The sequence below is a fragment of the Aethalodelphis obliquidens genome, unplaced genomic scaffold (assembly GCF_003676395.1).
Source record: "Aethalodelphis obliquidens isolate GAN/ISIS:26980383/991018 unplaced genomic scaffold, ASM367639v1 scaffold6, whole genome shotgun sequence".
In the NCBI taxonomy this organism is placed as follows: Eukaryota; Metazoa; Chordata; class Mammalia; order Artiodactyla; family Delphinidae; genus Aethalodelphis; species Aethalodelphis obliquidens.
Window position 1 is genome coordinate 38,056,056 of NW_020837950.1, and position 19,142 is coordinate 38,075,197.

General features: G+C 43.9%; 1 long non-coding RNA gene across 3 annotated transcripts in view; it reads right to left on the reverse strand.

Moving 5' to 3' along the window:
• The window catches only part of LOC113618947 (uncharacterized), a 125,115-nt gene that overhangs the window by 81,956 nt on the left and 24,017 nt on the right, over window positions 1-19,142 (reverse strand). Inside the window, exon 5 of one of the 3 annotated variants that reach the window (XR_003432218.1) lies at window positions 1,073-2,459. The exons of 1 other annotated variant lie outside the window; for it this stretch is intronic. This is a non-coding gene — a long non-coding RNA (uncharacterized LOC113618947). Of the gene's footprint in view, window positions 1-1,072; window positions 2,460-9,017; window positions 11,308-19,142 lie in introns of those variants that run through there. One more of the 3 variants, XR_003432217.1, reaches the window with a different exon arrangement.

Consider the following 19,142-nt stretch of genomic DNA (forward strand, 5'->3'; position numbering starts at 1 on the left):
CATAAAAGCCAATTTTCTCTTCCTAAACTATGATATTTTCATGAAAGTTAGGTGGTGCGGTGGGAGAGGGGGTATCGAAAATATCTACGGCCAAGGGAGAATTCTAGAAACACACAACTTTCAGCATACCACCAAGATTTAAAGGCATAAAATTCCCCAGATCCTATTCAGTAGGGGTCCCTACTGAGACAGGAGGAACATCCCTAAGGTCCCTTCCATAATAAAGAACAAGAAGGGTCTAAAAATAAAGAGCAGGCAGAGGTGAGGAAGGATAGCTAAACCAAGATAGGGATAATATGGTTGAGCACTGGTGCAAACTGCTCCCTGTATGAGTACTTGAGGTGGAGATGGGTCTTTCTACAACTACCTGATGAGTGGAAGAGAGGAAACTCTTACCTCCTGAAAGATACTGCTTTGAGTTGGTGGTTTGGGAAACATCCAGAGACATGATGTGTCGTATTCAACACTAGAGGAGACCTCCATTTGATAGCACATCCCAGGAAATGTTAAAATCCTGACGTAAATGTTAAAATCCTGACGTAAAACAGATGGTCCAGGATACCATATTACTGTTCCAACAGAAGCATGCCTCCTGGGAACATGGTCCCCAGACGCTCAGCGTTTGGAGAAAACAGTAATGACAGTGCTGGCATCATCGAACAGGAAGAGGCCCCCCACACTGAACTCCTCCCTGATACTGATGATCAGAATTGTGTGTTGTGATTCAAAACTCAGTGTAGTTCATCATAGTACTAAAGAAAAACTACACGATCATTTCAGTAGATGCAGAAAAAGCATTCAACAAAATTCAACATCCAGTCTTGATTTTTAAAACCGTCAGCAAACTTGGAAGGGAAGGGAACTTCTCCAACCTAATAAAGGGCATCGGTGAAAAACACACAGCTAACATATACTTAGCAGTATAAATACTTTCCTCTTAAGATCAGGAAAAAAAGCAAGGAAGTCCATTCTGGGGTCTCTAGCCAGTGCAATAAGGCAAAAAAAATGAAGAAAAAGGCTTCCAGATTGGAAAGAAAGAAGTAAAACTATCTCTCTTCAGGTATCTCATTATTTAAAATATTGATTATATGCTGAAATAATAATGTATATGTTTTGGGTTAAAATATATTTTATAAAAGGATTGTATGATTTAGAGAGATGCCTCAGAACTGCTCTTATGAGTAATTTTTCATCAATAAGAGATACAGTCATTTAAAAAAATGTTCTGGGTGTCTCTCATGGTAATTGACAGACTCGTTTGTATCAGGAAAGAGAGAATAAACATTTCAGGAGACCACTCCTAGGGATGTGGGTTCATGATGACTGGAGGGACTGGAAATGAGCCCCTGCTCTCTTATTTTCTTGCTAAAGACAGCTGCTGATTGCATGCTATTGCCAGCTTTGCACAGAGGAACAGGGCTCCTGTCCTCTACTGCCAGAGATCTCAGGAAGCAATATAGGGGGCAGTTTTATTTGAAGACATCTTTCAGCCTATGCTAAGGAAGAATTCAGTTTTCATTCTGATGGTGCACTGGTTTAAATATCATGGTGACCAGTTACTAACAATATAATGCAGGGACCAGTAATAATGAAAATGAAATAGCCTGAGTAAACCTAGACTCCACAGCCTCCATCCTTGAACATTTAATTTTGAGATGTAAGAAGTTAAGGTCAGCAAAATAAATGACAAAAATATCACTTGGAACCAGCTGACAGCACGGATAGGAGTATAGCCAGATGAGACATTATTCTATTAAGTCTAAACTCTCAGGAAGGAAGAGAAAGTCAGATTAGACATGAGGACACAATTTCACATCCAGACATTTATTTTCCTGACGCAAATCACACTCTCCCAGAAGAGACTCCAGGCTGGAAAAAAAAGAAAAAAAAAAACCTGTCTGGTCTGGACACAGAGTACCCTGGGCTCATCACTGAAGAGCAAGTAGACTGTCAGCTCCCCTGGGGGCTCCTCAAACTACCGTCAGAGGAGCCAAGGAGGGGCGGAACTGCTTCTGCTCAGAGTTGGCCTGTGGGCTCTCTGCTTCCCAGTAGCTTATGGGTCAGCAGGGCAGGCCCAGAGAAATGGAACCCTTCTCACCATGCACCAGCAACCCAAGTCTATCTGACATACATTCTGAAAGTTATTTTCTCCCATGGCATCCATCCTCCAGGATCTCAGAAACATATTCCCCAGAAACATATCACCAGGCATAACCAGACAAGCGTTAAGTCTGGGAAGACAAGCATAGCACACATCTCAAGCTAGAAAATACACCAGACTCACGTTTTTACCTCAAAAGATACGTTGAAGCTCAAGCAAGGTGTCATTGTGGTGGCTGGAACAGGTACAGAATTCTGCTCCACGTTTCCAGACTGGGTCCCAGCTAGGCAGAGCAGAAAGTGCAGCTACTGACCACCAGGAGCACTCTCCCCTCAGCTTGTCTGGGTCGATCATGTTGCTGGTGGTGTCAAAAGCAAAAAGGTTAAGGGACGTCTAGCTGCAACCTTCCTATATTCAATCTGCATGTCCACGTGCACTTTCCAGCAGGAGTACCCTATACCTTGTGGTCTAAAAGCAACCATCAGCTTAGCGAATAGATTTACATCCAACTTGGGTGGACCACCCTTCAATAGGATGGAGATCTGATTCATGTTCTGGGATGATCTGTTCCCCCCAAATATATTTTTGGACAGAGTAATCAAAACCTGTGGAAAAAGGATCCCACAGATTAAGGAAGGCTGTCACCTGAAGGTGCCACCACATTAAGGTATGAACCCATTGGAAGATGATCTCATGGCAGCATGAAGTGTCAGAGACCTGAGATCAAGGTGTGCACCTTGGGAGAGAACCTGAGGGACCCAGGTCGTAGTACAGAAAATGTGTCACGTGAGGTACATCTAATTTTACATCCTGAAACAATCCATTCTCATCTATTATTTTGAGGGGTTAGAAGAGAATGAGTTTTTAAAATGGAAATCATCCTTTGAATACAACGAGGTAAATTATTGCAAATTTTCGGCAACCAAAGGTATATAGGCAGGCTTTGCAGAAGAGAGAGGTAGGGGTAAGTCTGGATGGGATCTGGGGACTCTGTAAAACTCTTCCTGTGGTGGAGGCTTTTCCCCTCTCCTAGGAGGATGGTGAAGGAAAGCCTGGCTTCTGTAGCCACCGCACCTGTCCTTTCTGCTCAAAGGGAAACCCAGGGGCTCCTGGAGAGATGGGCTGCCTCTCCCAACACCTTGCCTTCTCAGGCCCTCGTTTTCATACAGTCAGATCTCGGCTGCACAGGGGATAAATAGGAGGTAACCACAAACAAGGCGGCAGACAGAGGGTGTGTAAATGACTGGATGCTTGTCCCTCAGGTGAGTATTACAATGGTATTATAATGAGAGGTATATAATGGTATTGAGAGGTATTATAATGGTTCCTCAGAAAGTCCCCTGGATTGAGCCCAGTCACTTCTATGGTGACCAGCTCAGTAGTACCCAATCCAGTGGCTGCTCCTACCATCCCCCATCTCCGGCTCACTCCTCCCTTCCCTGGGCTTCCTGGGATCACTTCAAGTACCAAACAAAACAGACAGTGAAGTAGACTGCTGAAGAAGTTCACCCCCAAATCCTCAGACTCTTGAACATGTTATATGACAAGGGAGAATTAAGGCACAGATGGAATTAAGGCTGCTGACCTCAAATTAAGGAGATTATCCTGGGCACCATGTAATCACAAGGGTGATGAAGAGGATAAAGTAGAAGCAGGATTTGGGAGTAGAACTGAGATCTGTTTCAAGATGCAAGGTGAACTTTGATCTTCAGAGTCAGGACTTCTTTTTCTTCAAAGATGGGGTCCAAGGTATGAAAAGCAGGAAAGCCTTAGAAGGTGGAAAAGGAAACAAAACATCTTCTAGAAAACCAGAAAGGAGCACAACCCCAGCAAACCTGATTTTATCTGAGTCACACCCATTTCAAACTCTGATCTCCAAGACTGAAAGATAAAATAGATTTTGATTTCAGTGGAAACTTGGTTATTTGTTACAGAAGCCATAGAAAATACAGTACCTATCCACGTATCTTATTTCAGATTCTACATTCAGTGGAATCCATACTAACTCCCTGAGGTTTATTTTACATTTCAAAAAATAGGATTCATAAATATTGTTTCCCTGGCAGCACTGATCAAGAAGAATACAGTCATAGAAAGTGCAACATACCTTCTTAGCAGCCCAACCTCCAGTATGGAAAGGGTATTAACATTGTTCATTGAAGGCATTTATGCTTCTACAGCACTTGAAGTTTACATTCAAAGACTTAAATTACTAAAGTTTACCCATGAAAAAATAGATATTATCCAGGTTTTCTGTGAAAGGCACTAAATATTAGAAACCTTCCCACAAAGTGTTCTCTGGGTCTACTTAACTACCTTCTTGGATTCTGCCATAGGTTGAAGAAATATACTAATCATATGCAAATTATTCTTTTGAAGAGGAAAAGCCTGAAGAGTTTTCAAAAGGGCGCTTTTCCCTGATGACCAAGGGGACTAAGACGCTGGTCATCCTCAAGTTTTCCTGCAAGTTCTTTCTGACACATGGCTCTGCACCATCTCTATCCTCCCCTAGGACAGCCACCCTAAAGGCCCTCTGGATCACCTGGCCAAAGAAACATCACCAAACACACACCTGAAGGTGCTGAGCTCTTGGAAAGCAAGACCACCTGCTGTTTGCTCATCACACAAGGCAGAGCTGGCTCACAATCTGGTCCACTGGCCTGGCAGGCTCAGGATCTCAACACCGAGGTGACGGGATTGACTCAGAATCCTGCCCCCTGGCTTAGAGAACATGAGCCTCCCTGCCCCCAGGAGAAGGTGCTGGTGTTGAGTGATCAGCACTGTCCCCAGACTTTCTGGGACGTGTTTCAGTTGGTACCGAAGGCACTGAGAAAGAAAGGCAAGGCTTCCACTGTGAGCTCCTTGCATTCAAGCCTTTGTTTCCTTTGGGCACATTTCCGAGATGCAGCACTTACCAGTGACTGTTCCGAGAAACGACGAGAACAGATTTAAATCTGGCCCATCAAGGAACACCTGCTGCTCACAAGTGGGTGCTGTGACTTGGGGGAGTCTATTCTGCTCAACCGTCTGGAGGGAATTAGACAGCAGAGACAGAGCCCCAGTGCCGTTGTAGGTGGTCTAACTGACACTGATGACACATCAGCTCCCAGGCATCAGGGAACAGTGTCTCCTCCTGTCTGGAGTCTACAGGCTAGAAATAGGAAACACACTTCTTAGTGCTCCCTTAGTCTTGGATGCCCAGTGAGCAGGGGTCACATGGGGATTGGGAGTTGTGCACCAGACCTGCTACCACTGGCAAGGCAGCTGTTCCTTGTCTAATAAAAAAAAAATGGTTGGGTTTCAGGTCTCCATATGCAGCCACTTCCAAGTCCTAACGGAAGGGAAGGCCAGAGGGTGGGATGTGGGACAGGATGACCCTGACTGTAGTAAGTGGACTTCAGTTTACAGGGGCTCAGTCTCTGGCACTGGACTGAGAACTCTCCTGGCTCTAGGCTGTGGAATGACCCTGCATGTTGGAACAACCTGAAGCCAAGAAGGTGAAACTTGAAGACACCTCTCAGGACAGAGATGCTCTGTGGAAGCCAGGCAGTGATTGTATCAGGACCACACAGGATGCTCCATCCACGTCTCAGTGGCAAGCCTTCACCTGGCCCCGTGAAATTGAGCCTGTGTTACCAGCAGTTGCCAAAACAGTGTATTTTGGCCCCTATTACTGAAGCACCTTTTATATCTACAAAGATGTATCTGATTCTGTTAGGAAACTCTTAGTATATTGGATCCAATTTTACAGTTTTCATGGCCTGGACAATAAAGCCCTCAGCCCAACTAGACAGTTATGAACTACAGACATTACCAGAGGGCTATTGTCCGTTCAGTCTCGGTGCTCACCTTAAGCAGATGAATCACCATAGGAACCAGAATTGCAGCTGGAAGTGCCCCTCTCTGGGACCTCACCTTATGCCCTGAATGTAGCATGTGTGGGAGAAATGTAGATCTGGCTACACGAATCCTCTGGGGTGGGGGAGGCCCCAGTGTGCCAGGCTCCAGGAGGGACTTGACTGTGAGTCAATCTGGGAGGAACTCTGAGTGTGAAATGAGGACATTACCCCTTGAGCATCGGAAGAGAAGAATGCCTATACTCCAGATTATTAAGAACACTGTTTTCATACCTTCTTATGTGTCCACTCTGTAATTACTGGTGGAAAAATTAGAGAATGGTAAGGCAAAGGAACAGAAGGTTTTCATTTCAATCACTCAAACACCCCACCTCAGGGGCACCCACAGTATAGGGTGGAGGAGGTACAGACTTTCAGACTTTTAGACTCAGGGTTTCCTTCACGGTCTTGACTAGTATTCAAACACTTAATGAACCCACATTCTCAAATTCATCACTGCTAATGGAAAAAGGAATCCATATACCAAAGAGGCTGCCAGAAAGGAGAAGAGTCTTGGTAGATACTGGAGTCTCCACCCTCAGGAAGACCTAAGATCTCTTTAAAGGACTTCTAACTGTGGGATGAATTGGGAAATTGGGATTGACATATATACACTACTATGTATAAAATAGACAACTAATGAGAACCTACTGTATAGCACAGAGAATGCTACTCAGTGCTCTGTGGTGACCTAAATGGGAAGGAAATCTAAAAACAGAGGGGGTACATGCATAACTGATTCACTTTGCTATACAGCAGAAACTAACATAACATTGTAAAGCAACTATACCCCAATACAAATTAATTTTTTAAAAAGGACTTCTAACTGAATCGGGACCACCCAGAATAATCGCCCTTTTGACAGCTTAAAGTCAACTGATTTGGGACCCCAATTACATGTGAAAACTCCATCATGCTTGCCATGCAAGGTAATCTAATTATGGTCCTAACACCAGGGGGCAGAGAGCCTGGGGCCATCTGAGAATTCTGCCCACAACAGCAAGTTCCCTGCTAGTACCATTTTACTTAAGCCACTGACAGCAGTGAAAACCACACTTTCTGCTCTCCAAGGGACACCAATTGAGGCAAGATGTGAAGTGTAGGAAGGTAGTGACTTCAGAGCCCACATGACAAAGGAAACTGAGGCAGACAGAGAAACTTAGAAGTGAACCCGCTGATTGAACTACTGTATACCCCAAGAAGTCTTCTCAGCTGTAAAGACCATGCAGCCCCAATGGGCTCACTGTGGCTTTACTGACAGAGAATTGAAGGATGTCTCCACCCAGATTGGCTACCAACTCTCAACTCTGATAGGCTGCTAATTCAAGCATGGCTGCATCAAATGGAGAAAAGAGTAGCACAAAATTGAGCAATGATCATCGAACGCACCAACCAGACAGTTTCAGAGCAGAAAGAAGAGGTTTCCTTACACAACTGCAAATATTTGCCCTGTGAGTCCTAGAATTTCTGATGCTTATGACCCTGATATGTCCACACTTCCGGCACCTGGACGGGCTGACGCCTCTATTTGGAATTCATCATGGGATTCTCTACCTCAGGATGACCAGCGGACACGTCTGGGGATCACAGGACCCTGATGGATCTCCATTTTATGAGACAGATCAACTTGCACAACCCTACCCTCTCAGGGAAGATGATCCCAGCATCCTAGATAATATCTCTTTGCATTGTCCCACCTGATAGGAGGTGCCACCCATCTTCAGTATGGCTTGTGATCCAGCTATGCAAATCCTGACAAAGGACTGATCAATAGAACGACATTTCCAAAATCTTTAATGTGTACTTCTGAGTCTAAACAAAACAGAGCTCAAGAAATTATTTCAGTTTAAGAAAAAAAAATTCCCACCTCATCCCTTCTTCCATACACAGACCTCTGGACAGAAGTCAAAGCAACAGTGCTTTGGGAAGACTCCCTTTAGAGCATCAGCACAGGGTCAAGTCAGGCCATGCCCCTGGGCTAGGCTCTGCCAAGATTCCCATACAAGAAAAGTCTCAGTCTCCCTTCTGACTCAACCACTGAGTGTCCAATGGGAGGACAGGATGGCCTCATTAAAAATAATGGGAGCCGGGCTTCCCTGGTGGCACAGTGGTTGGGGGTCCGCCTGCCGATGCAGGGGACATGGGTTCGTGCCCCGGTCCAAGAAGATCCCACATGCCGCAGAGCGGCTGGGCCCGTGAGCCATGGCCGCTGAGCCTGCACGTCCAGAGCCTGTGCTCCGCAACGGGAGAGGCCACAACAGTGAGAGACCCGCGTAACGCAAAAAAAAAAAAAAAAAAAAAGACAGGCGTAACATTATCAAGGTCCCTTCCATAATCAATGGCAGGAAGGACGTACAAATAAAGAGTAGGCAGGTATGAGGAAGGGCTGCTAGATGAGGACAAGGATAATATGGCTGAGCACTGGTGCAAGCTGCTCCTTGTATGAGTAATTCAGGTGGAGATGGTCTTCCTGCAACCATCCAATGTGTGGGAGAGAGAAAACTTACCTCCTGAAAGACACGGCTTAGAGTTGGTAGTTTGGGAAATAGTGACATGATGTCATATTCAATACTAGAGGGAGACCTCTATCTGATGGCCCATCCCGGTAAATGTAAAGGGTTAAAACCCGGAGCGCTAATGGTTGGACCCAGGGGTTTGTCCAGCACACATGATATCATCTTACTGCTCCAACAGACCTACTCCTTCTGGCCACGTGGTCCCCAGATTCTCAGTGTTGGAAAAACAGTAAGAACAGTGCTATCATCCCAACAGCTAACAGGAAAAGGCTCCCCCATGCTGAATTCCTCCTTCATTGTGATGATCAGGATTGTGTATTTTGGAGAGATGTCTCAAAACTAATCAATTAGAGATTTTTCATTATTATTATTTTAGAATTTTGGTTTTTTTATTTTTTGGCTGTGCAGCTTGCCAAATCTTGGTTCCCTGACCAGGGATCAAACCTGGGCCCCGGCAGTGAAAGTGCTGAGTCCTAACCACCGGACCGCCAGGGAATTCCCTGAGATTTTTCATCTTTAAATGATAAAGTAACTTTTCCATTTTTTTCTGGTGTTTCCTATGATAAGGAACAGACTTCTCTGTGTCAGCTAAGAGATCCTCAGCACAAGCATTTCAGGAGACCACTCCTAGGGATGTGGGTTCATGATGACTTGAGGGGCTGGAAATGAGCCCCCTGCTCTCTTACCTTCCTTTGAACACACCTGCAGCCCCCATACCACTGCCAGCTCTGCAGAGAGGAACAGGGCTTCTGTCTTCTACTGCCAGAGATTTCAGAAAGATTGGTGTGGTCATACCTCACAGTGAATTTTGACTCACAGACGTCGTTCAGGCTATGCTAAGGAAAAATTCAATTTCCATTCTGACAGTGCACTGGTCTAAATATCATAATGACCAGTCACCAGCCATAGAAATCAAAACCAGAGACCAGTAATGACGATGATGAAATAACCTGAGCAAATCGAGACTTTTAACGTCCATCCTTGGACATTTAATTTTGAGCTGGTAAAGGAAAGGCCAGGAAAATAAAGGGGAAAAAACACACAGATTCAGCTGACAGCACTGATACAAGTTGTAACTCGATGGGACATTATTATAGCAGCCCACAATGAAAAAGACTGAAACACTATTAAGATTTTTTTGTCATTGGTGTAATGTTTTAAATTCTTGGGGCTGGTAGGAGGATCCAGTAAAGCAAAGGATGTAAAAAAAGAAAAAAGTTCTCAGGAAGAACACTCAGAAGAGACATGAGGACCCAATTTCAAACATTTTTGAAACATTTGAGGACATTTTCATGGTGGGAATCACTATTTCCCAGAGGAACTCAGCCCGGGCTAAAAGGATTACACTCCATTTCCAGGTGTAGTCTGAAAACAGAGCGCACTGGGTTCACACTGGCTTCACTACTGGAGACTAAGTGGACCCTCAGCTCCACTCAGGGCTCCTAGGATTTTACTGCCAGAGAATCTAAGATGTGGTGGGAGTAGTTCTCAGAGCTGGCCTGTGAGGTCTTCCCTTCACATCTGCCGATGGTCAGCAAGTAGCCCAGAGAAGTGGAACCCCTGCCACCATGCATCCACAAACAGCAAATCTGACACACATTCTGAAAGTTATTTTCTCTCATAGCATCCATCCTTCAGGACCTCGGAAACATATTCCCCAGAAAAAAATGTCACCACGCACAACCAGTAAAGGGATATGTCTGGGAAGGCACAAACATAACATATATCCCCGCCCAGAAAATATGGTAGACTCATTTCTATCTCAGAGGATACACTGAAGTCCAAAGAGGGTAACACTATGGTGACAGAAAGAGTTTCAGAATTCTGTTCCATGTCTTCAGACAGAGCCCAGCTACCCAGAGCAGAAAGTGTTGCTGCTGACCATCATAATCGATATCCTCATTTTGGCTGGGACAATGTTCTGGTGGTGCCCAGGGCATGGAAAGAAAACTTCAGGGGCATCTGGGTGCAACCTTCCTGTATTCAAGCCTTTACTTCCTATGTGCACTTTCCAGAAAGCATGTCTGACACCTCAAGGTCTAACAGCATTCCATCAGCTTACAAATAGATTTCCATTAACCCAGGTGGACAATCCTTCAACAAGATGGGGATCTGTTGAATACATGTTCATGATTGAGCTCTTCCCCTCAAATACATTTTCAGACACAGAAACCAAAACCAATGCAAAATGGAAACACAGATCAAGGAAGATGGCAGATGAAGGCCCCACCACATTAACATATGGAACCTATACTGATTAAGACAGTGCACTGCCATGGGGTCAAGTTCACAAGATTGAAGAGCTAGCTGAGGGGTATGAGCTATGGGGAAAGACCTAAGTGGCCCAGGCCTGTCACAAATGCTGCCATGTAATCAACAACCAGTGAACGTGCCTGGGAGTAAATTGGAGCTGAACTCCCTTACAGGACATCCAAAAGGTTAATGACTTCACCCAGAGCTCCACAAATACTCATGAATGCACAGAATCCTTCTGATACATAAAGAACAAGAACGTCAGTCACACAAATGTTAGCGTACGACCCAGGATGCGTCCAGCAGGGCTGACAGGACGAGAATCACACTCCAAAATGAGATTCCTCAGGCAGCTGTGGAAGTCTTTAACCTGAGGAAAGGGTTGGACTAGTGACAGCACTGATTAACAAAAGTAGACCCTGCAGGCAGTGCAGCTGCAAAAGGGTTTCAAACCCATCTCACACGTCCTCCTGATTCAGTCCTAGGAGGTTCAATGGGAAGGCAGCACCTCCCAGTCCAGGCTTCACCAGAATCCATGGGGCTGCAGAAGAAGATGCAAATGTCATAGTGTGGTATAAACAAACTCCTCTCCACAGACGAGCATCATTTGCTCATATTCAAGTGAGGGACAGTTTTGAGAAGCTCAAGGATTGTGGATGAAACTCCCTTACAAAGACTGAAGGTAATACGATTTTTTATAATAAACTAATCCTAAACGAATAGGAACATGGCAAAGTGTGTTCCAAGAAGAGGATGTCTATGTAGTAAAGTGTATACCATTAGAAATGAGTCACTGATAGATTCCATCCCTGTGAGAATATTTCAGTATAACACCTCAATATCCATTCTGCTGCAATACAGGAATGAGATATTGTAGATTTCTTTCACAATATTTTTTCTTGGCAAACTCATATCAAATTTTAGATAATATAACAACATGATTTTATATTCCTGGATGGAAAATAATGTCTGAAAAGAAAGGAAAAGCACCCTTAGGAATCAGGGTAAGAAAACAAATCTCATTTATCAGTGCTCTAAGGTACTTGATCCTGGCTGACATTGTTGAGAGACAGAGATAACAAGGGAATGGGATTCGAGGTCTAGAAAGAATCTCATCTCAGGAGAGGAAAATAGATGCCCTCACAAGAAGATGGATGATGGAGACCTCAGCTGTGGTGTATGAATAGCCTTGCTAGAGTAGACTAACATGTCCCTTTTCTACTGAAAGGAGAACCCAGGAGGTTTGTCATTCTTCTGGAAAGGGTGGTTGGGGTTTGTGTCAGAGGACAGGGTGCTCCATGATACATCTTCCAGACCTTGTTTTCAGCACATCTGTGGAGGACAGCACCACGCCTGTTGCCTACATTTCACCAGATGACCTTGCTGTGATGGGTCAGGTTCTGTCCTAAAGCTTTCCCCAAACTTTTCCAAGAGAGCTCAGTGCAGGCACAAGGTCCTTGTTAGATGTGCAGGAAGGAAATTACCTCATACGGTGGGGTGGATGGAATTGGTGGTGAATCCTTGGATTCCAGTCCTTCCAGCGAGGACATCCTGTGATACATTCTACATGGTTCTTCACGGGGTCCCATTAGGAGTGAGACACAGGGAGAAGTGACAGCTCAATGCTATGTTTGTTACTGGTACTTCTCCCCATCCAGTCCCACATTCACCTCACTAACTTGTGTGCGACCTGGGATCACTTCCAAATAAGATATCTGGCCCAAGTGCAGGTGTCAGCTTCTGAACTCAAGGAATTGAACTAAGACATTAAGATTCCACTTCTTATTTCTAAAACGAACACGCTTTTGTTTTGTTGAAATGAATGATGAGGACAGAGTGATGCGAAGAGGGGGGCAAAATGATGGAGAGTTTGAGGAAAATAAGGAAGACATGACAAGAACTTGGAATCGCAGGAAAGAAGATGACTAATTTTAATCTCCCCTACTGTCTGGGCCATGCTACCATCCTCTCTCAGACCTGGCTGTTATTAATTGAACTCTGATCTTCCCATTCCATCTGTGTTGACCTATAAAACTTGGGGCACCTTGGAATGTGCACTCTGCAGGAACCAACAGATATACCTACTGATGATAGGTACCTGATTTGGACATCTCAGACTTCCTTTTCAACTCTCCAGGACCCACTTATCCCCTCAAATGCAGATCAGGACCATAATGCCAAAATATCTCTTAGCGAGAATGTCTAGCCCACTGGATACCTCTTAGAAAATACAACAGCAAAAATGCTCCGAGCATGCCTCTCCCATTTTTCTCTGTCATTCTTAAAGTAGCCACTCATGGCCTCAGTCTTGAGGACATTGAAAGAGGCAAAGGAAACCACTAGCTTTTACAGGCAGGATCTTGAAGGTCAGATATAACTCATACCACATGACCAGAACTTGATTTCCCTGCTGTGATTCTTTAGCTGGGATCAGGGAACTATCTTTATCCTAGTTGACCCCAGAGGAGCTAATGTGATCCAGCAAGACAACTTATGGGGATAAAGGCTCCTCTGAGGTCTACTCCTCAGGTCAGCTACCTCCACAGTCTTCCCCTAGTTTGGGCAACACAGGGTAGATTAGTTACTAAAGGTGGTCAAAGCAGAAATCCAATTTATAAAAGACACCATAAACCTGTCCCCAGATTTAGAAGGAAGGGACATACCTTCATTTCTACTTCACAGGAGAATTGCTGTGCTTCATGAAAGAGGAATTTTGTCTCTTCATAAAAACTGTTTTTTAACAAGGAGACAATTCACTCTCTGCTCATCTACATTTTATTGGCACTAGTTAGAGAGCAGTGCTGTTGAAAAGCCATCTCTGACCAGAAGAATGCTAAGAAACACATCTTCACGGCCACCACCAGATCTAAACCCAAAAAAACACCTTATGGACATTATCAAACCTAAATTCACACCTAGAAGTGAGGGACCCCCATAGGACAGGAGTAAAGTCACCAAGATACCTCCTATTTATTATGTAAGATAAGGAAAAGTAGCTACATCAAAACGACAAAATGTACATTATCACTGGTGTTAACTGTTGTGAAGGAGTTGTAGAGATCTCAATGAGGTCCTCTTTATCTCACTGGCATCATACATTGTCAAAGTTTTAAGTCACATGAGAGATTTAAAAAGCTCTGAAAAGGGCTGTAGTGGGAAATAACCACACTTCGGGTGATTCACTAACCACTTGGTGACCACAGCCAATGACTTGTGCCAATGACTAGGCAGCAGAAATTTACATCCTAGGTCCCACCTATGGCCCCATAGGACTATTCAGCCAAGCAGCTATTATCTCACTGCTCCAAACAGACCCATGGCTACTGAGACCATGAATCCCCAGATGCTCAGTGGCTGGAGAACCCAAGAAGGACCAGACCAGTTCTCTCAGCAGTTAATAGGGAAAAACCTCCACATAAAATGCTTCTTCAACTATAAAGGTGAGGGCTGTGTGTTTTGTGGAAGACGCTCACAGGCTCCTATCTGATATTTGCCATCTTTAAGTTTTGCCACTATAGTTAAGACTATCTTTGTTCAGCCAAAGAGAATCAGACACACAAGCAAGATAGTTTCAGGAGATGCTCGTAGAGATGTGGGTTAGAGATGAAAGATAGAAATTGAAAATGAACTTCCTGCTCCCTCATCTTCCTGCTGAAGGATCAACAGCCTGTCATGGTCATCTCAGTTTTGGACAGACACAGGAGCTCTTATCTTCTACTGACCAAGATTTTTTAGAGCAAGTGTGGGTGGTTACAACCTTCCAGTTCATTTTGTTTCTAAGGCTTTCTTCATACTACATAATGGAGGACTCACTTTCCATCCTGAAAGTGGCACACATGAAAGTGACCAGTCACCAGCAGTAGGATCAAGGAACAAGAGACAAATGATGACAAAGATGAGTAGCTGAAGTGAAGGTAGTCTGAACAGCCCCATCTGAATCAATTAATGATGAGCTGCCAGCAAAGGTCAGTAGACAACAGAAAACGGATGCATAGTACTAGGAATCAAGGTGAAATGCATTGATTGGACCAGACCATGCCCAGACCATGTCACAAAGCCCAACATTGTAGAAGACTCAAAACAGGCTTATAACTCTGCTCTCTATGTCATGAGTAAAATTTTGGAATACACACCAAGAGGCCATTACAAGTTCAGAAATCTGTTCCCAAGGACTCATTAACAACAGGAACTGAGGACCTCAGATAGTTTCCCAAGGAAAGCATCAGCAAGAATAAACCAAATAGGCTAATGTTCAGAAGGTATGACCAAGAGCTGCTTCTCCCACCCAAAAATGTCTGTCTTATTTTTGTGACAAAGGACAGTTATTTCCAACAGTGTGGGACTGATGATTTCAGAATTCTGCCCATGTCTCCCAGACAAGCCTTAGCTGCACACAAAAGAAGGTACATTCTTGTCCATGATAAGCACTGTCTCCCATCTCTCTGGAACATTCTTACTACTCTTGGTGTCAAAGGCTTTCAAGAAAAAAGGCTAGTGGGCATCGGATATCAACCTTCTAGCACTTATGTCTTTATTTCCTCTGGGAAAATTTCAAGGAACAGCTTTGAGAGCTGAGACACCACAGCTTTGGAGGACTTCCAGGTAGAGAACAAAATGTATTCAATCCAGGTGGACGTCACCATAGTCAGTCAGAAAACTGAAATATTTTAAATCTAGCATCCCAGTGAATATATATGTTCAGGAAGAAGAGTCACCATAGGAACTCAAAGATCCAAGAAAGTACTTAAATGGCACCATATTCTAAAGAACACTATACTCTATCAAGAGATTAATAGATCAAGAAATTAACACAGAATGAACATCGTCAAAGACACAAGGGTGGATATTTCCCAAAGAATTCATGCACATAATACAGATAGAAATATTCAGGATAAATATAGTACTGTGTAAAAATACATGGAATCAAGAGTAGAATGAATGTGGTTGACGATCAAATGAAGGAACTCTGAAAAGGCATCAGGAAAAGATGAAGGCTAAAGTATGGAAGACAAGGGGACAAAATTTTTTCATGTCACTCACTCAAACACCCTCATTCCAGGGGCCGCCAGAGTACAGGGTAAAGAACACAAATGCATTCATGCGTTTGTGTTCAGGATCCCATCCATGGCCATAAATTGCTGTTAGTGCACCTAGAGCTCCTGTTGTGCTCAGACAGCTCATCTAACTGAGTTACAGCAAACTTCCTTAGGAACAGCAGGAAGTAATGGACAGTTGTTCTTTATATGTTTACAAAATATATTTCTATCATTATAAAATGTCATCCTTCTTAATGGGGGCATACATTTAGATCTAGATTCTATGGAGAAGTCAGGACTGAGTGTGGTACTAAATTAGACAAATTGGCTTTTTTAAAAACTAAAGAAACCTGGAACATCCAGGGTTGAATTCCTCATGTAGTCAATCCTGGAACATTGTGGATCATACAAAGGATCAAAAACCCTGGAATTAGCCCTTTTGTTCCTCTTCTAAATGCATTAATCCAGAAGAACCATGGGACTGGGTTTACAGAGGGAACAATTTCAGATGAAAAATCACCTATTTAGAGAAATTGGACCAAGGATAAAATAACCAGTCATGGAAGAGAAGTAAGGTTCTGTGGCCCCTGATGAAGGCAAGCACCTGCAACATGACTTGTCTGGAGGCCAGCAAGCTACAGTCTCTGTCTCTGCATCAGAAGAAAGCATCAGGCAAACTGTTCAAGTCCTTCAATTCACCTTCAATCAACTCACCCCTAGAGGGAAATTCAGGGCTGCTTCCATTAAAAGGACACACTTGTGTCAAGCGAGTCTGAGAACCAGGTGTGAAAAATGACAGGCATGAGTATTCAACACCAAGGGAAAAAAATACTTCAAATTTGAACTGCTGTAAAATTTCAGAATACCAGGAAGAGAACAGTTAATCCTAAGATGCGAAAAAGAGGCCACATGAAACATTCTTCCTATCTTCACTCAGAATGGTATATGGAGAAAGAGGGCTAGGGCCCCACAAGGAAGACTAAGGCCATAGCCTCCTAAAATTGTAACCACTTGAGATTTTGAACATCTAAATAATGTTGAGCATTTAAAAAATATATCCATGGAGTAGCCAGCAATGGTGAGTAATAGTTTACTCAAAGCAAGAAGATGGAAAATGGACATTTGAAATGCCTTTCCCCGCCAAAGATTCCTGAGTCAGATCTAAAGTTCTGCAGGTGTCTGAGCATCAAGAGGAGAGGGAAGCCTTGAACAGAATTTGTAGGGAGCAACACTTTTGTAACCACAGAATTTTCCTGCTTTATACTCTTATTCCTCCTTTACCCTCACACCCCAACAAGATAATCAGGGCTGGTTCCATTAAGAATACACACCTGTATCAATACCTCCAGGAAATTATTTTAGGAGCTCAACCTAAGACCATCAGGGCGGAGAGAAAGTGCTTTCTCAGAGGTAAGGTCTATCAGTAGGCCAGTCCTGCACACAGCATGGGCATTCTGGGACTGAACCTCAGTCCTTCACCCCCTCCCCCGCCCAAGGAACCCCATGCCACAGATAGCTGAACTCCTGCCACTTAAGAGCCATGGGTGTGGGTGTCTAGGGGAGAAGATCTAGTTGACCCGGGCCCATGATAAACACTGCCCATGTAATCGACATTCACTGAGAACTGAATACATATAAATTGGAGCAGTCACCTCCTCTAGGGCAGATGTATAATAAGACAACTAACCAGGACCACTCCAAATATGCAAAAAGATAGGACCCTTTTTAGAAATGTAGGAACAAGAATATCAGGCAGATAAAGTTAAAGACCAAGTTTGTGTCTATCAAGGGCTCAGATGGTGGGCATTACCCCACCCACCCCAAAAGACCTGTATACAGAAGTCAAAACAACATAGTTTGCAAAAGACTCTTTAGAGCATCAGAGCACACACCCTGGGTTAGATTCTGTCAATATGAGGTGGTAAAGAGGGAAGAGATATGGGAACATATGTATATGTATAACTAATTCACTTTGTTATAAAGCAGAAACTAACACACCATTGTAAAGCAATTATACCCCAATAAAGATGTTAAAAAAAAAATGAGGTGGTAAAAAAAAAAATCTCAGTCCTTTTGTCTTAACCATGGAAGTTTCAGGTGAAAGAGAGAATGGCCTCATTAAAAATAATGGGAGGTGAAGGAGAAGGTGGAAGTTTAGAGGACAGATTCCAATCTTTCCTTTCCAAATAGCACACATGATTGCAATGCCATTTAATTCCAGCAAGAAAACAAGGCAATGAACCTCCACTCACTGCCTGGACAGCAGGAAGCCCCTCCTAGATGGGGCTGTTTCTCTTCCTAACACTGTGATGCATTCAATTCCAGCTTGCAAATGATGTCTGAAAACCATCATCTTGGGGTACAGGGTAATGAGTGGGTGCTGTGGAGGCACGAGCACAGACTATAGTATGTTCCCCTGATTTGGAGGTGATAACACCCTAACTCCACCTCTAGGACCATCTTCTCCCGTCAAACGTGGCTCAGGGTCATGTATAGGAAGCAGTTCTTTGCTGGGATGGACTAGCCCAATGGACATCTTTTAGAAAATGCTCCAGCAAGAATGCGCAAGGGACACTCTTCTGCTTTAGCTCTGCCAACCCTGGAAGGGTTCAATCTTAGCCTCAGTCAATAACAAGGATAATGGAGGACAAGGTGATTCCACATCCATTAAAGAGCATGACCTGAAGGTCAGTCATCACTTCCATTTACATCCAAGGTCCAGTACATAGCTAAGTGACAACAGCTAACTGAAATGAGACATGGAAATCATCTTTGTTCAGACTGAGTCTCGAGGAACTCAGGTGGGCCTGTCAGATAAGCTATAGGAAGAATACAAGCTCCTTCTCTATGGCCCCTCCTCAGGACAGTGACCTGTAAGGTCTGCTCTTGGATCAGGCAGCATAGGTCAGGTTACCTCCCAAGTACAAACCCAACTGGCAACAAAGCACACAATGGCCGTCCCATCTTCCAGTCATGCCCAATTTTTAAAGGTTTCATTCAAAAGATACTCTAAGATTTAGGGGGAGGGGTGTAAGCCCCACACACTCCTCAATGGGGGAGAGGAGTGCTTGAGGGAAGAAGAGAACAGGTGTCCTCACCAGTCCTACTTCTCCCCAAAAGCCAGTTTCCTTCTTCTAAACTATGGCATTTTCATGCAAGTTAGTTTGGGGGCGGGCAAGATAGCTATGGACAAGGGAGAATTGCAGGAACAACTTTCAGCAAGTATCTGAACAGCACACCATTCCTCAAATTCTATACCGTGGAAGCTCCTAAGAAGACAGAAGAAATATCACCACGGTCCCTGCACACAACCAAAAAAGGCAACCCTACAAACACCCGA